Raw genomic sequence first — 13,291 nt, 5'->3', positions numbered from 1 at the left:
AACTCCGGCACTATAACGCATGTGAAATCCCTAACCTCTTCGTCTGCAACTTGGTTCTACATTGTGCAAAATGGAAATTTCAAGATCAGAAGATTACTAGCATCTTAGTATGGACATAAAGTGTAGCTTCTCTGTTGGAAAAAAATATCCCATCACTGTCTCCATTTGCAAACCGAGAAAGTCAATATATGCAGCAGGCTTGTCCTCCGGTGATGCAAGGACTGTGCTTTAGGAGCTGTGTTTAAGGCTGATTTCAATTGTCACAGGGATGATGTAAAACTCATTGTAGCATGATGGGTGTGCTAATCCATGTATTTCAAACAAAATTAAACAAAACAGAAACTCCACGAGTGCATCTGTATTTGATCTCCTAACAGAGATAAGTTATGCTACTTAGCTAATTCTTAAAAGTAACATCCTTATAGTCTCCTGACAATTAAAATCTATGCAAAGCAATGTTAATGATGCAGAATTTGTGCACTAGGGACTGCTTTCCATGCCAATGAATAAGCCTACAGTGATCCGGTAGAGCTCTTCATATTATTCCTAGGGAGTAACATTCTGTCTCTCAAAGGCAATGAAACAAGAAAACATTGCTTGGTGGGATTGAATTTTGCGTCCTAACGGGGAGAAGACAATTCAAGCCAGTTTTTAAACTATGCCTTGCAGGCACCAAAAAGGAGGAAATGCTGGGCTGATCCTGAACGGCCGGTGCTGTAGGGTTTCTGTAGTGTAGTGGTTATCACGTTCGCCTCACACGCGAAAGGTCCCTGGCTCGATACCAGGCAGAAACACAACTCTTGGTAGATGTGTAACTGCTGTCCTTTCAATTGGATGGAGAGCTGTTCTTCACAGAAAAAAGTCAGGCTCCTTAATTAATGGCCAAGCTGATTAATTAAAACTCATAGCATAATGGCTATGCTAATTCAAGTCTTTCAAGCATAAACTTCAGTGAGTGTGTTCTCGTTTTGTTTCCTAACAGAGGTTATGCTAATTAGCTGAAATTTAAAAGTTTCTTTCATCAAGTCTATGGCAAAGAACAAATCCTTGCAAGGCAATATCAAGCATACACAATTTGTGCAATAGGTTATGCTCTATATGCCAATGAGAGAACTACAGAGATAAAGTAAAACTCTTCATATTATGCCTAGTTAGCAACAGTCTGTTTCTAAAAGGGTAGGAAACAAGAGAACTTTGGTGGGGTTGTCTGAATTTTCATCCTAATGCTTGAGAAGTCATACTGCTTAGCCAGATTTAAAGCTATGATTTTCAAGCCCCAAAAATGAGCAAAAGCTGGAGAGGCAAAGAAGCATTTTAAAGTGGTTTCTGTAGTGTAGTGCTCAGCATGTTCGCCTAACACGAGAAAGGTCCTCTGTTCCATACCTGGCAGAAACATCCCTCTTGATAGCACAGTAGTTGGGCACGTGCTTTTTCTAAGCAGTGTATCAAGTGGGAGACTCTTTGTGCGGTTCGCCCTTTAGGTCCTCAGACTGAGGCACCAAGCTCCTTGTCTAATCGCAACATCATTTTGTCATATATCCTGTTGACTAAAAGACCTTTTTGGGGGATCATTATTGATTGATATAGATCTTGAACTCTCTTGATTTGTCTAGAGTAGTGGTCATTGCATTTGCTTTCCAAGTCACATGTCCCAGCTTCCATACTGTGCAGAAGCATTTCTCTTTCATCCATTTTTGGTGTTTACTGTATAAAATGGTTGGAACAAAGGGAAGCATGGGCAGGCGAGGCTAAAGAACTGCACAGGGAAATCAACTTAAACTCAGCATCATGGAACTGCAGCTGAGCTGCTTTTTAACTGCACTCAAAATGGTAAAAGAAGGAAATACTGTTCATGACTTCAAGGTAGAATTGAGAGGAGTGAGGTTCTGAGGACAACTATTGGGACTGCAATGAAAGAGATCTTCGGTTTTTATGGCCTTAAGCAGTGAAGAGCTCACACGGCCCTGCTACATAGGTTTAGAAAGCAAGAACAGAACCTACAATTTTCCAGGACCACCAGTTTCGACTGATGTGTAGGTCGGACTAGAGGGTTCCCTTTCAGCTAAACAGCATTTTTTTCTGACAGTTTGAATCAGATATTTCTGAAAATTACAATTGTGAACCATTTGAATTTTAGTTACGTCTGCTCATGAAACGCATTTTAGGCCATCCAACATACCCACGAAATTTGCATAAAATGGCAGCTATTTGTGAACTTCCAAATATGAAAGGTGTTGGCATAAATGATGTTCATTCTTTCTCCTAAATAATTTGCACACATTTTCAGTTTTGGGGATGAGCTGGTGAAAAAATTGTTCTGAAATTGCAGTGATACCATACTGCATCAAGGCATTTTTGCATGGTGTCTGTAGTGAATTGGTCATCACGTTTGCATTATGTGTGAAAGGACCTTGAATTGAAGCTGAGCAGAAACATTAGCTGGTTCTTTGGTTTCTGTGTCTTCTATTTGAAGTAGACACCAGGGAATCGAATGGCCTTCTTGCAGCAGAGGGAAATGATTTTCTGAACTCCCTAGTTACTCCAATTGAGTTCTCCAAGTCCTGTACTCCAAACTCCGGCACTATAACGCATGTGAAATCCCTAACCTCTTCGTCTGCAACTTGGTTCTACATTGTGCAAAATGGAAATTTCAAGATCAGAAGATTACTAGCATCTTAGTATGGACATAAAGTGTAGCTTCTCTGTTGGAAAAAAATATCCCATCACTGTCTCCATTTGCAAACCGAGAAAGTCAATATATGCAGCAGGCTTGTCCTCCGGTGATGCAAGGACTGTGCTTTAGGAGCTGTGTTTAAGGCTGATTTCAATTGTCACAGGGATGATGTAAAACTCATTGTAGCATGATGGGTGTGCTAATCCATGTATTTCAAACAAAATTAAACAAAACAGAAACTCCACGAGTGCATCTGTATTTGATCTCCTAACAGAGATAAGTTATGCTACTTAGCTAATTCTTAAAAGTAACATCCTTATAGTCTCCTGACAATTAAAATCTATGCAAAGCAATGTTAATGATGCAGAATTTGTGCACTAGGGACTGCTTTCCATGCCAATGAATAAGCCTACAGTGATCCGGTAGAGCTCTTCATATTATTCCTAGGGAGTAACATTCTGTCTCTCAAAGGCAATGAAACAAGAAAACATTGCTTGGTGGGATTGAATTTTGCGTCCTAACGGGGAGAAGACAATTCAAGCCAGTTTTTAAACTATGCCTTGCAGGCACCAAAAAGGAGGAAATGCTGGGCTGATCCTGAACGGCCGGTGCTGTAGGGTTTCTGTAGTGTAGTGGTTATCACGTTCGCCTCACACGCGAAAGGTCCCTGGCTCGATACCAGGCAGAAACACAACTCTTGGTAGATGTGTAACTGCTGTCCTTTCAATTGGATGGAGAGCTGTTCTTCACAGAAAAAAGTCAGGCTCCTTAATTAATGGCCAAGCTGATTAATTAAAACTCATAGCATAATGGCTATGCTAATTCAAGTCTTTCAAGCATAAACTTCAGTGAGTGTGTTCTCGTTTTGTTTCCTAACAGAGGTTATGCTAATTAGCTGAAATTTAAAAGTTTCTTTCATCAAGTCTATGGCAAAGAACAAATCCTTGCAAGGCAATATCAAGCATACACAATTTGTGCAATAGGTTATGCTCTATATGCCAATGAGAGAACTACAGAGATAAAGTAAAACTCTTCATATTATGCCTAGTTAGCAACAGTCTGTTTCTAAAAGGGTAGGAAACAAGAGAACTTTGGTGGGGTTGTCTGAATTTTCATCCTAATGCTTGAGAAGTCATACTGCTTAGCCAGATTTAAAGCTATGATTTTCAAGCCCCAAAAATGAGCAAAAGCTGGAGAGGCAAAGAAGCATTTTAAAGTGGTTTCTGTAGTGTAGTGCTCAGCATGTTCGCCTAACACGAGAAAGGTCCTCTGTTCCATACCTGGCAGAAACATCCCTCTTGATAGCACAGTAGTTGGGCACGTGCTTTTTCTAAGCAGTGTATCAAGTGGGAGACTCTTTGTGCGGTTCGCCCTTTAGGTCCTCAGACTGAGGCACCAAGCTCCTTGTCTAATCGCAACATCATTTTGTCATATATCCTGTTGACTAAAAGACCTTTTTGGGGGATCATTATTGATTGATATAGATCTTGAACTCTCTTGATTTGTCTAGAGTAGTGGTCATTGCATTTGCTTTCCAAGTCACATGTCCCAGCTTCCATACTGTGCAGAAGCATTTCTCTTTCATCCATTTTTGGTGTTTACTGTATAAAATGGTTGGAACAAAGGGAAGCATGGGCAGGCGAGGCTAAAGAACTGCACAGGGAAATCAACTTAAACTCAGCATCATGGAACTGCAGCTGAGCTGCTTTTTAACTGCACTCAAAATGGTAAAAGAAGGAAATACTGTTCATGACTTCAAGGTAGAATTGAGAGGAGTGAGGTTCTGAGGACAACTATTGGGACTGCAATGAAAGAGATCTTCGGTTTTTATGGCCTTAAGCAGTGAAGAGCTCACACGGCCCTGCTACATAGGTTTAGAAAGCAAGAACAGAACCTACAATTTTCCAGGACCACCAGTTTCGACTGATGTGTAGGTCGGACTAGAGGGTTCCCTTTCAGCTAAACAGCATTTTTTTCTGACAGTTTGAATCAGATATTTCTGAAAATTACAATTGTGAACCATTTGAATTTTAGTTACGTCTGCTCATGAAACGCATTTTAGGCCATCCAACATACCCACGAAATTTGCATAAAATGGCAGCTATTTGTGAACTTCCAAATATGAAAGGTTTTGGCATAAATGATGTTCATTCTTTCTCCTAAATAATTTGCACACATTTTCAGTTTTGGGGATGAGCTGGTGAAAAAATTGTTCTGAAATTGCAGTGATACCATACTGCATCAAGGCATTTTTGCATGGTGTCTGTAGTGAATTGGTCATCACGTTTGCATTATGTGTGAAAGGACCTTGAATTGAAGCTGAGCAGAAACATTAGCTGGTTCTTTGGTTTCTGTGTCTTCTATTTGAAGTAGACACCAGGGAATCGAATGGCCTTCTTGCAGCAGAGGGAAATGATTTTCTGAACTCCCTAGTTACTCCAATTGAGTTCTCCAAGTCCTGTACTCCAAACTCCGGCACTATAACGCATGTGAAATCCCTAACCTCTTCGTCTGCAACTTGGTTCTACATTGTGCAAAATGGAAATTTCAAGATCAGAAGATTACTAGCATCTTAGTATGGACATAAAGTGTAGCTTCTCTGTTGGAAAAAAATATCCCATCACTGTCTCCATTTGCAAACCGAGAAAGTCAATATATGCAGCAGGCTTGTCCTCCGGTGATGCAAGGACTGTGCTTTAGGAGCTGTGTTTAAGGCTGATTTCAATTGTCACAGGGATGATGTAAAACTCATTGTAGCATGATGGGTGTGCTAATCCATGTATTTCAAACAAAATTAAACAAAACAGAAACTCCACGAGTGCATCTGTATTTGATCTCCTAACAGAGATAAGTTATGCTACTTAGCTAATTCTTAAAAGTAACATCCTTATAGTCTCCTGACAATTAAAATCTATGCAAAGCAATGTTAATGATGCAGAATTTGTGCACTAGGGACTGCTTTCCATGCCAATGAATAAGCCTACAGTGATCCGGTAGAGCTCTTCATATTATTCCTAGGGAGTAACATTCTGTCTCTCAAAGGCAATGAAACAAGAAAACATTGCTTGGTGGGATTGAATTTTGCGTCCTAACGGGGAGAAGACAATTCAAGCCAGTTTTTAAACTATGCCTTGCAGGCACCAAAAAGGAGGAAATGCTGGGCTGATCCTGAACGACCGGTGCTGTAGGGTTTCTGTAGTGTAGTGGTTATCACGTTTGCCTCACACGCGAAAGGTCCCTGGCTCGATACCAGGCAGAAACACAACTCTTGGTAGATGTGTAACTGCTGTCCTTTCAATTGAATGGAGAGCTGTTCTTCACAGAAAAAAGTCAGGCTCCTTAATTAATGGCCAAGCTGATTAATTAAAACTCATAGCATAATGGCTATGCTAATTCAAGTCTTTCAAGCATAAACTTCAGTGAGTGTGTTCTCATTTTGTTTCCTAACAGAGGTTATGCTAATTAGCTGAAATTTAAAAGTTTCTTTCATCAAGTCTATGGCAAAGAACAAATCCTTGCAAGGCAATATCAAGCATACACAATTTGTGCAATAGGTTATGCTCTATATGCCAATGAGAGAACTACAGAGATAAAGTAAAACTCTTCATATTATGCCTAGTTAGCAACAGTCTGTTTCTAAAAGGGTAGGAAACAAGAGAACTTTGGTGGGGTTGTCTGAATTTTCATCCTAATGCTTGAGAAGTCATACTGCTTAGCCAGATTTAAAGCTATGATTTTCAAGCCCCAAAAATGAGCAAAAGCTGGAGAGGCAAAGAAGCATTTTAAAGTGGTTTCTGTAGTGTAGTGCTCAGCATGTTCGCCTAACACGAGAAAGGTCCTCTGTTCCATACCTGGCAGAAACATCCCTCTTGATAGCACAGTAGTTGGGCACGTGCTTTTTGTAAGCAGTGTATCAAGTGGGAGACTCTTTGTGCGGTTCGCCCTTTAGGTCCTCAGACTGAGGCACCAAGCTCCTTGTCTAATCGCAACATCATTTTGTCATATATCCTGTTGACTAAAAGACCTTTTTGGGGGATCATTATTGATTGATATAGATCTTGAACTCTCTTGATTTGTCTAGAGTAGTGGTCATTGCATTTGCTTTCCAGGTCACATGTCCCAGCTTCCATACTGTGCAGAAGCATTTCTCTTTCATCCATTTTTGGTGTTTACTGTATAAAATGGTTGGAACAAAGGGAAGCATGGGCAGGCGAGGCTAAAGAACTGCACAGGGAAATCAACTTAAACTCAGCATCATGGAACTGCAGCTGAGCTGCTTTTTAACTGCACTCAAAATGGTAAAAGAAGGAAATACTGTTCATGACTTCAAGGTAGAATTGAGAGGAGTGAGGTTCTGAGGACAACTATTGGGACTGCAATGAAAGAGATCTTCGGTTTTTATGGCCTTAAGCAGTGAAGAGCTCACACGGCCCTGCTACATAGGTTTAGAAAGCAAGAACAGAACCTACAATTTTCCAGGACCACCAGTTTGGACTGATGTGTAGGTCGGACTAGAGGGTTCCCTTTCAGCTAAACAGCATTTTTTTCTGACAGTTTGAATCAGATATTTCTGAAAATTACAATTGTGAACCATTTGAATTTTAGTTACGTCTGCTCATGAAACGCATTTTAGGCCATCCAACATACCCACGAAATTTGCATAAAATGGCAGCTATTTGTGAACTTCCAAATATGAAAGGTTTTGGCATAAATGATGTTCATTCTTTCTCCTAAATAATTTGCACACATTTTCAGTTTTGGGGATGAGCTGGTGAAAAAATTGTTCTGAAATTGCAGTGATACCATACTGCATCAAGGCATTTTTGCATGGTGTCTGTAGTGAATTGGTCATCACATTTGCATTATGTGTGAAAGGACCTTGAATTGAAGCTGAGCAGAAACATTAGCTGGTTCTTTGGTTTCTGTGTCTTCTATTTGAAGTAGACACCAGGGAATCGAATGGCCTTCTTGCAGCAGAGGGAAATGATTTTCTGAACTCCCTAGTTACTCCAATTGAGTTCTCCAAGTCCTGTACTCCAAACTCCGGCACTATAACGCATGTGAAATCCCTAACCTCTTCGTCTGCAACTTGGTTCTACATTGTGCAAAATGGAAATTTCAAGATCAGAAGATTACTAGCATCTTAGTATGGACATAAAGTGTAGCTTCTCTGTTGGAAAAAAATATCCCATCACTGTCTCCATTTGCAAACCGAGAAAGTCAATATATGCAGCAGGCTTGTCCTCCGGTGATGCAAGGACTGTGCTTTAGGAGCTGTGTTTAAGGCTGATTTCAATTGTCACAGGGATGATGTAAAACTCATTGTAGCATGATGGGTGTGCTAATCCATGTATTTCAAACAAAATTAAACAAAACAGAAACTCCACGAGTGCATCTGTATTTGATCTCCTAACAGAGATAAGTTATGCTACTTAGCTAATTCTTAAAAGTAACATCCTTATAGTCTCCTGACAATTAAAATCTATGCAAAGCAATGTTAATGATGCAGAATTTGTGCACTAGGGACTGCTTTCCATGCCAATGAATAAGCCTACAGTGATCCGGTAAAGCTCTTCATATTATTCCTAGGGAGTAACATTCTGTCTCTCAAAGGCAATGAAACAAGAAAACATTGCTTGGTGGGATTGAATTTTGCGTCCTAACGGGGAGAAGACAATTCAAGCCAGTTTTTAAACTATGCCTTGCAGGCACCAAAAAGGAGGAAATGCTGGGCTGATCCTGAATGGCCGGTGCTGTAGGGTTTCTGTAGTGTAGTGGTTATCACGTTTGCCTCACACGCGAAAGGTCCCTGGCTCGATACCAGGCAGAAACACAACTCATGGTAGATGTGTAACTGCTGTCCTTTCAATTGAATGGAGAGCTGTTCTTCACAGAAAAAAGTCAGGCTCCTTAATTAATGGCAAAGCTGATTAATTAAAACTCATAGCATAATGGCTATGCTAATTCAAGTCTTTCAAGCATAAACTTCAGTGAGTGTGTTCTCGTTTTGTTTCCTAACAGAGGTTATGCTAATTAGCTGAAATTTAAAAGTTACTTTCATCAAGTCTATGGCAAAGAACAAATCCTTGCAAGGCAATATCAAGCATACACAATTTGTGCAATAGGTTATGCTCTATATGCCAATGAGAGAACTACAGAGATAAAGTAAAACTCTTCATATTATGCCTAGTTAGCAACAGTCTGTTTCTAAAAGGGTAGGAAACAAGAGAACTTTGGTGGGGTTGTCTGAATTTTCATCCTAATGCTTGAGAAGTCATACTGCTTAGCCAGATTTAAAGCTATGATTTTCAAGCCCCAAAAATGAGCAAAAGCTGGAGAGGCAAAGAAGCATTTTAAAGTGGTTTCTGTAGTGTAGTGCTCAGCATGTTCGCCTAACACGAGAAAGGTCCTCTGTTCCATACCTGGCAGAAACATCCCTCTTGATAGCACAGTAGTTGGGCACGTGCTTTTTCTAAGCAGTGTATCAATTGGGAGACTCTTTGTGCGGTTCGCCCTTTAGGTCCTCAGACTGAGGCACCAAGCTCCTTGTCTAATCGCAACATCATTTTGTCATATATCCTGTTGACTAAAAGACCTTTTTGGGGGATCATTATTGATTGATATAGATCTTGAACTCTCTTGATTTGTCTAGAGTAGTGGTCATTGCATTTGCTTTCCAGGTCACATGTCCCAGCTTCCATACTGTGCAGAAGCATTTCTCTTTCATCCATTTTTGGTGTTTACTGTATAAAATGGTTGGAACAAAGGGAAGCATGGGCAGGCGAGGCTAAAGAACTGCACAGGGAAATCAACTTAAACTCAGCATCATGGAACTGCAGCTGAGCTGCTTTTTAACTGCACTCAAAATGGTAAAAGAAGGAAATACTGTTCATGACTTCAAGGTAGAATTGAGAGGAGTGAGGTTCTGAGGACAACTATTGGGACTGCAATGAAAGAGATCTTCGGTTTTTATGGCCTTAAGCAGTGAAGAGCTCACACGGCCCTGCTACATAGGTTTAGAAAGCAAGAACAGAACCTACAATTTTCCAGGACCACCAGTTTGGACTGAAGTGTCGCTCGGACTAGAGGGTTCCCTGTCAGCTAAACAATATTTTTTCTGCATGTTTGAATCAGATATTTCTGAAAAATTAGAATTGTGAACCTTTTGAATTTTAGGTACATCTGCTCATTATTAGCATTTTAGGCCATCCAACATACCCACTAAATTTGCGTAAAATGGCAGCTATTTGTGAACTTGCAAATATGAAAGGTTTTGGCATAAATGATATTCATTCTTTTACTCAATAACTTGCACTCATTATCAGTTTTGGGGATGAGTTGGTGAAAAGATTGTTCTGAAAGTGCAGTAATACCATACTGCATCAAGGAGTCTTTGCACGATTTCTGTAATGAAGTGGTCATCACGTTTGCATTATATGTAAAAGGTGTTGAATTGAAGCTGAGCAGCAACAGTAGTTGGTTCTTTGGTTTCTGTCTATTGTATTTGAAGTAGACATCAGGGAATCGAATGGCCTTCTTGCAGCAGAGTGAAAAGATTTTTTGAACTCCCTAGTTACTGCGATTGAGTTCTCCAATTCCTGTACTCCAAACTCTGGCACTATAACTCATGTGAAATCCCCAACGTCTTCTTCTGCAACTTGGTTCCACATTGTGCAAAATAAAAATTTCAAGATCAGAAGATTACTATCATCTTAGTATGGACATAAAGAGTAGTTTCTCTGTTGGGTCTCTATTTGCAAACTGAGAAAGTCAATATATGCAGCACACTTGTGCTCCGGTGATGCAAGGACTGTGCTTTAGGAGCTGTGCTTAAGGCTGATTTCAATTGTCACAGGCATGATGTAAAACTCATTGTAGCATGATGGGTGTGCTAATCCATGTATTTCAAACAAAAGTAAACAAAACAAAAACACCACGAGTGCATCTGTATTTGATCTACTAACAGAGATAAGTTATGCTACTTAGCTAATTCTTAAAAGAAAAATTCCTTCTAGTCTCCTGACAATTAAAATCCATGCAAAGCAATGTTTATGATGCAGAATCTGTGCACTAGGGATTGCTTTCCATGCCAATGAATAAGCCTACAGTGAACAGGTAAAGTTCTTCATATTATTCCTAGAGAGTAACATTCTGTCTCTCAAAGGCAATGAAACAAGTAAACATTGGTTGCTGGGATTGAATTTTGCATCCTAATGGGGTGAAGACAATTCAAGCCAGTTTCTTAAACATTACTACAGGAAGCATAAACTTTGGTGAGTGTGTTCTCATTTTGTTTCCCAACAGAGGTTATGCTAATTAGCTGAATTTCAAAAGTTAATTTCATCAATTCTATAGCAAAGAAAAAATCCTTGCAAGGCAATGTCAAGCATACAGAATTTGCGCAATAGGTTATGCTCTATATGCCAATGAGAGAACTACAGAGATAAAGTAAAACTCTTCATATTATGCCTAGTTAGCAACAGTCTGTTCCTCAAATGGTAAGAAACAAGAGAACTTTGGTGGGGTTGTGAGAATTTCCATCCTAATGATTGAGAAGTCAGACTCCTTAGCCAGATTTAAAGCTATGATTTTCAAGTGCCAAAAATGAGCAAAAGCTGGAGAGTGAGCCCAAAGAATCTTTTAACAGTGGTTTCTGTAGTGTAGTGGTCATCACATTCGCCTAACACGCGAAAGGTCCTCAGTTCGAAACTGGGCAGAAACATCCCTCTTGATAGCACACTAGTGTGGCAATTGTTGTTTGTAAACAGTGTATGAAGTGGGTGTCTCTTTTTGCAGTTTGCTCTTTAGGTCCTGAGACTGAGACACCAAGCTCCTTCTCTAATTGCAGCATCATTTTGTCATAAATCCTGTTAACTACCAGACCTTTTGTAGGGATAATTAATGATTGATATAGATGTTGAACTCTCTTGATTTTTCTAGAGTAGTGGTCAATGCATTTGCTTTCCAGGTCACTGGTCCCAGCTTATATACTGTGCAGAAGCATTTCACATCCATTTTTGCTGTTTGAAATAGTTGGAACAAAGGGAAGCATGGGCAGGCGAGGCTAAACAACTGCACAGGGAAATCAACTTAAACTCACCATCATGGAACTGCAGCTGAGCTGCTTTTTAACTGTATTCAAAACGTTAAAAGAAGGCAATACTGTTCATGACTTCAAGGTAGAATTGAGAGGAGTGAGGTTCTGAGGACAACTATTGGGACTGCAATGAAAAAGATCTTCGGTTTTCATGGCCTTAAGCAGTGAAGAGCTCACACGGCCCTGCTACATATGTTTAGAAAGCAAGAACAGAACCTACCATTTTCCAGGACCACCAGTTTGGACTGAAGTGTCGCTCGGACTAGAGGGTTCCCTGTCAGCTAAACAATATTTTTTCTGCATGTTTGAATCAGATATTTCTGAAAAATTAGAATTGTGAACCTTTTGAATTTTAGGTACATCTGCTCATTATTAGCATTTTAGGCCATCCAACATACCCACTAAATTTGCGTAAAATGGCAGCTATTTGTGAACTTGCAAATATGAAAGGTTTTGGCATAAATGATATTCATTCTTTTACTCAATAACTTGCACTCATTATCAGTTTTGGGGATGAGTTGGTGAAAAGATTGTTCTGAAAGTGCAGTAATACCATACTGCATCAAGGAGTCTTTGCACGATTTCTGTAATGAAGTGGTCATCACGTTTGCATTATATGTAAAAGGTGTTGAATTGAAGCTGAGCAGCAACAGTAGTTGGTTCTTTGGTTTCTGTCTATTGTATTTGAAGTAGACATCAGGGAATCGAATGGCCTTCTTGCAGCAGAGTGAAAAGATTTTTTGAACTCCCTAGTTACTGCGATTGAGTTCTCCAATTCCTGTACTCCAAACTCTGGCACTATAACTCATGTGAAATCCCCAACGTCTTCTTCTGCAACTTGGTTCCACATTGTGCAAAATAAAAATTTCAAGATCAGAAGATTACTATCATCTTAGTATGGACATAAAGAGTAGTTTCTCTGTTGGGTCTCTATTTGCAAACTGAGAAAGTCAATATATGCAGCACACTTGTGCTCCGGTGATGCAAGGACTGTGCTTTAGGAGCTGTGCTTAAGGCTGATTTCAATTGTCACAGGCATGATGTAAAACTCATTGTAGCATGATGGGTGTGCTAATCCATGTATTTCAAACAAAAGTAAACAAAACAAAAACACCACGAGTGCATCTGTATTTGATCTACTAACAGAGATAAGTTATGCTACTTAGCTAATTCTTAAAAGTAAATTCTTTCTAGTCTCCTGACAATTAAAATCCATGCAAAGCAATGTTTATGATGCAGAATCTGTGCAATAGGGACTGCTTTCCATGCCAATGAAACAGCTTCCAGTGATCAGGTAAAGTTCTTCATATTATTCCTAGAGAGTAACATTCTGTCTCTCAAAGGCAAGGAAACAAGTAAACATTGGTTGCTGGGATTGAATTTTGCATCCTAATAGGGTGAAGACAATTCAAGCCAGTTTCTTAAACATTACTACAGGAAGCATAAACTTTGGTGAGTGTGTTCTCATTTTGTTTCCTAACAGAGGTTATGCTAATTAGCTGAATTTCAAAAGTTAATTT

At 39.7% G+C, this 13,291-nt stretch overlaps 5 non-coding genes across 5 annotated transcripts; all 5 read left to right on the top strand.

Annotated features, from left to right (window-relative positions):
* Positions 1-721: 721 nt before the first annotated feature.
* trnav-cac (transfer RNA valine (anticodon CAC)) lies at positions 722-794 on the top strand. The gene has a single exon. It is a non-coding gene; the product is annotated as a tRNA-Val (tRNA).
* Positions 795-3,292: 2,498 nt separating this feature from the next.
* trnav-cac (transfer RNA valine (anticodon CAC)) lies at positions 3,293-3,365 on the top strand. Its single transcript has one exon. It is a non-coding gene; the product is annotated as a tRNA-Val (tRNA).
* Positions 3,366-5,863: 2,498 nt separating this feature from the next.
* Positions 5,864-5,936, top strand: trnav-cac (transfer RNA valine (anticodon CAC)). The gene has a single exon. It is a non-coding gene; the product is annotated as a tRNA-Val (tRNA).
* Positions 5,937-8,434: 2,498 nt separating this feature from the next.
* trnav-cac (transfer RNA valine (anticodon CAC)) lies at positions 8,435-8,507 on the top strand. The gene has a single exon. It is a non-coding gene; the product is annotated as a tRNA-Val (tRNA).
* Positions 8,508-11,323: 2,816 nt separating this feature from the next.
* On the top strand, positions 11,324-11,396 carry trnav-aac (transfer RNA valine (anticodon AAC)). The gene has a single exon. It is a non-coding gene; the product is annotated as a tRNA-Val (tRNA).
* The last annotated feature ends 1,895 nt before the right edge of the window (positions 11,397-13,291 follow it).

Source organism: Electrophorus electricus, chromosome 2 (assembly GCF_041902795.1).
Source record: "Electrophorus electricus isolate QZ-2024a chromosome 2, ASM4190279v1, whole genome shotgun sequence".
NCBI classification, from domain to species: domain Eukaryota; kingdom Metazoa; phylum Chordata; class Actinopteri; order Gymnotiformes; family Gymnotidae; genus Electrophorus; species Electrophorus electricus.
The sequence above is the reverse complement of the archived record's forward strand: the minus strand, read 5'-3'. Positions and strand labels throughout refer to the sequence as shown.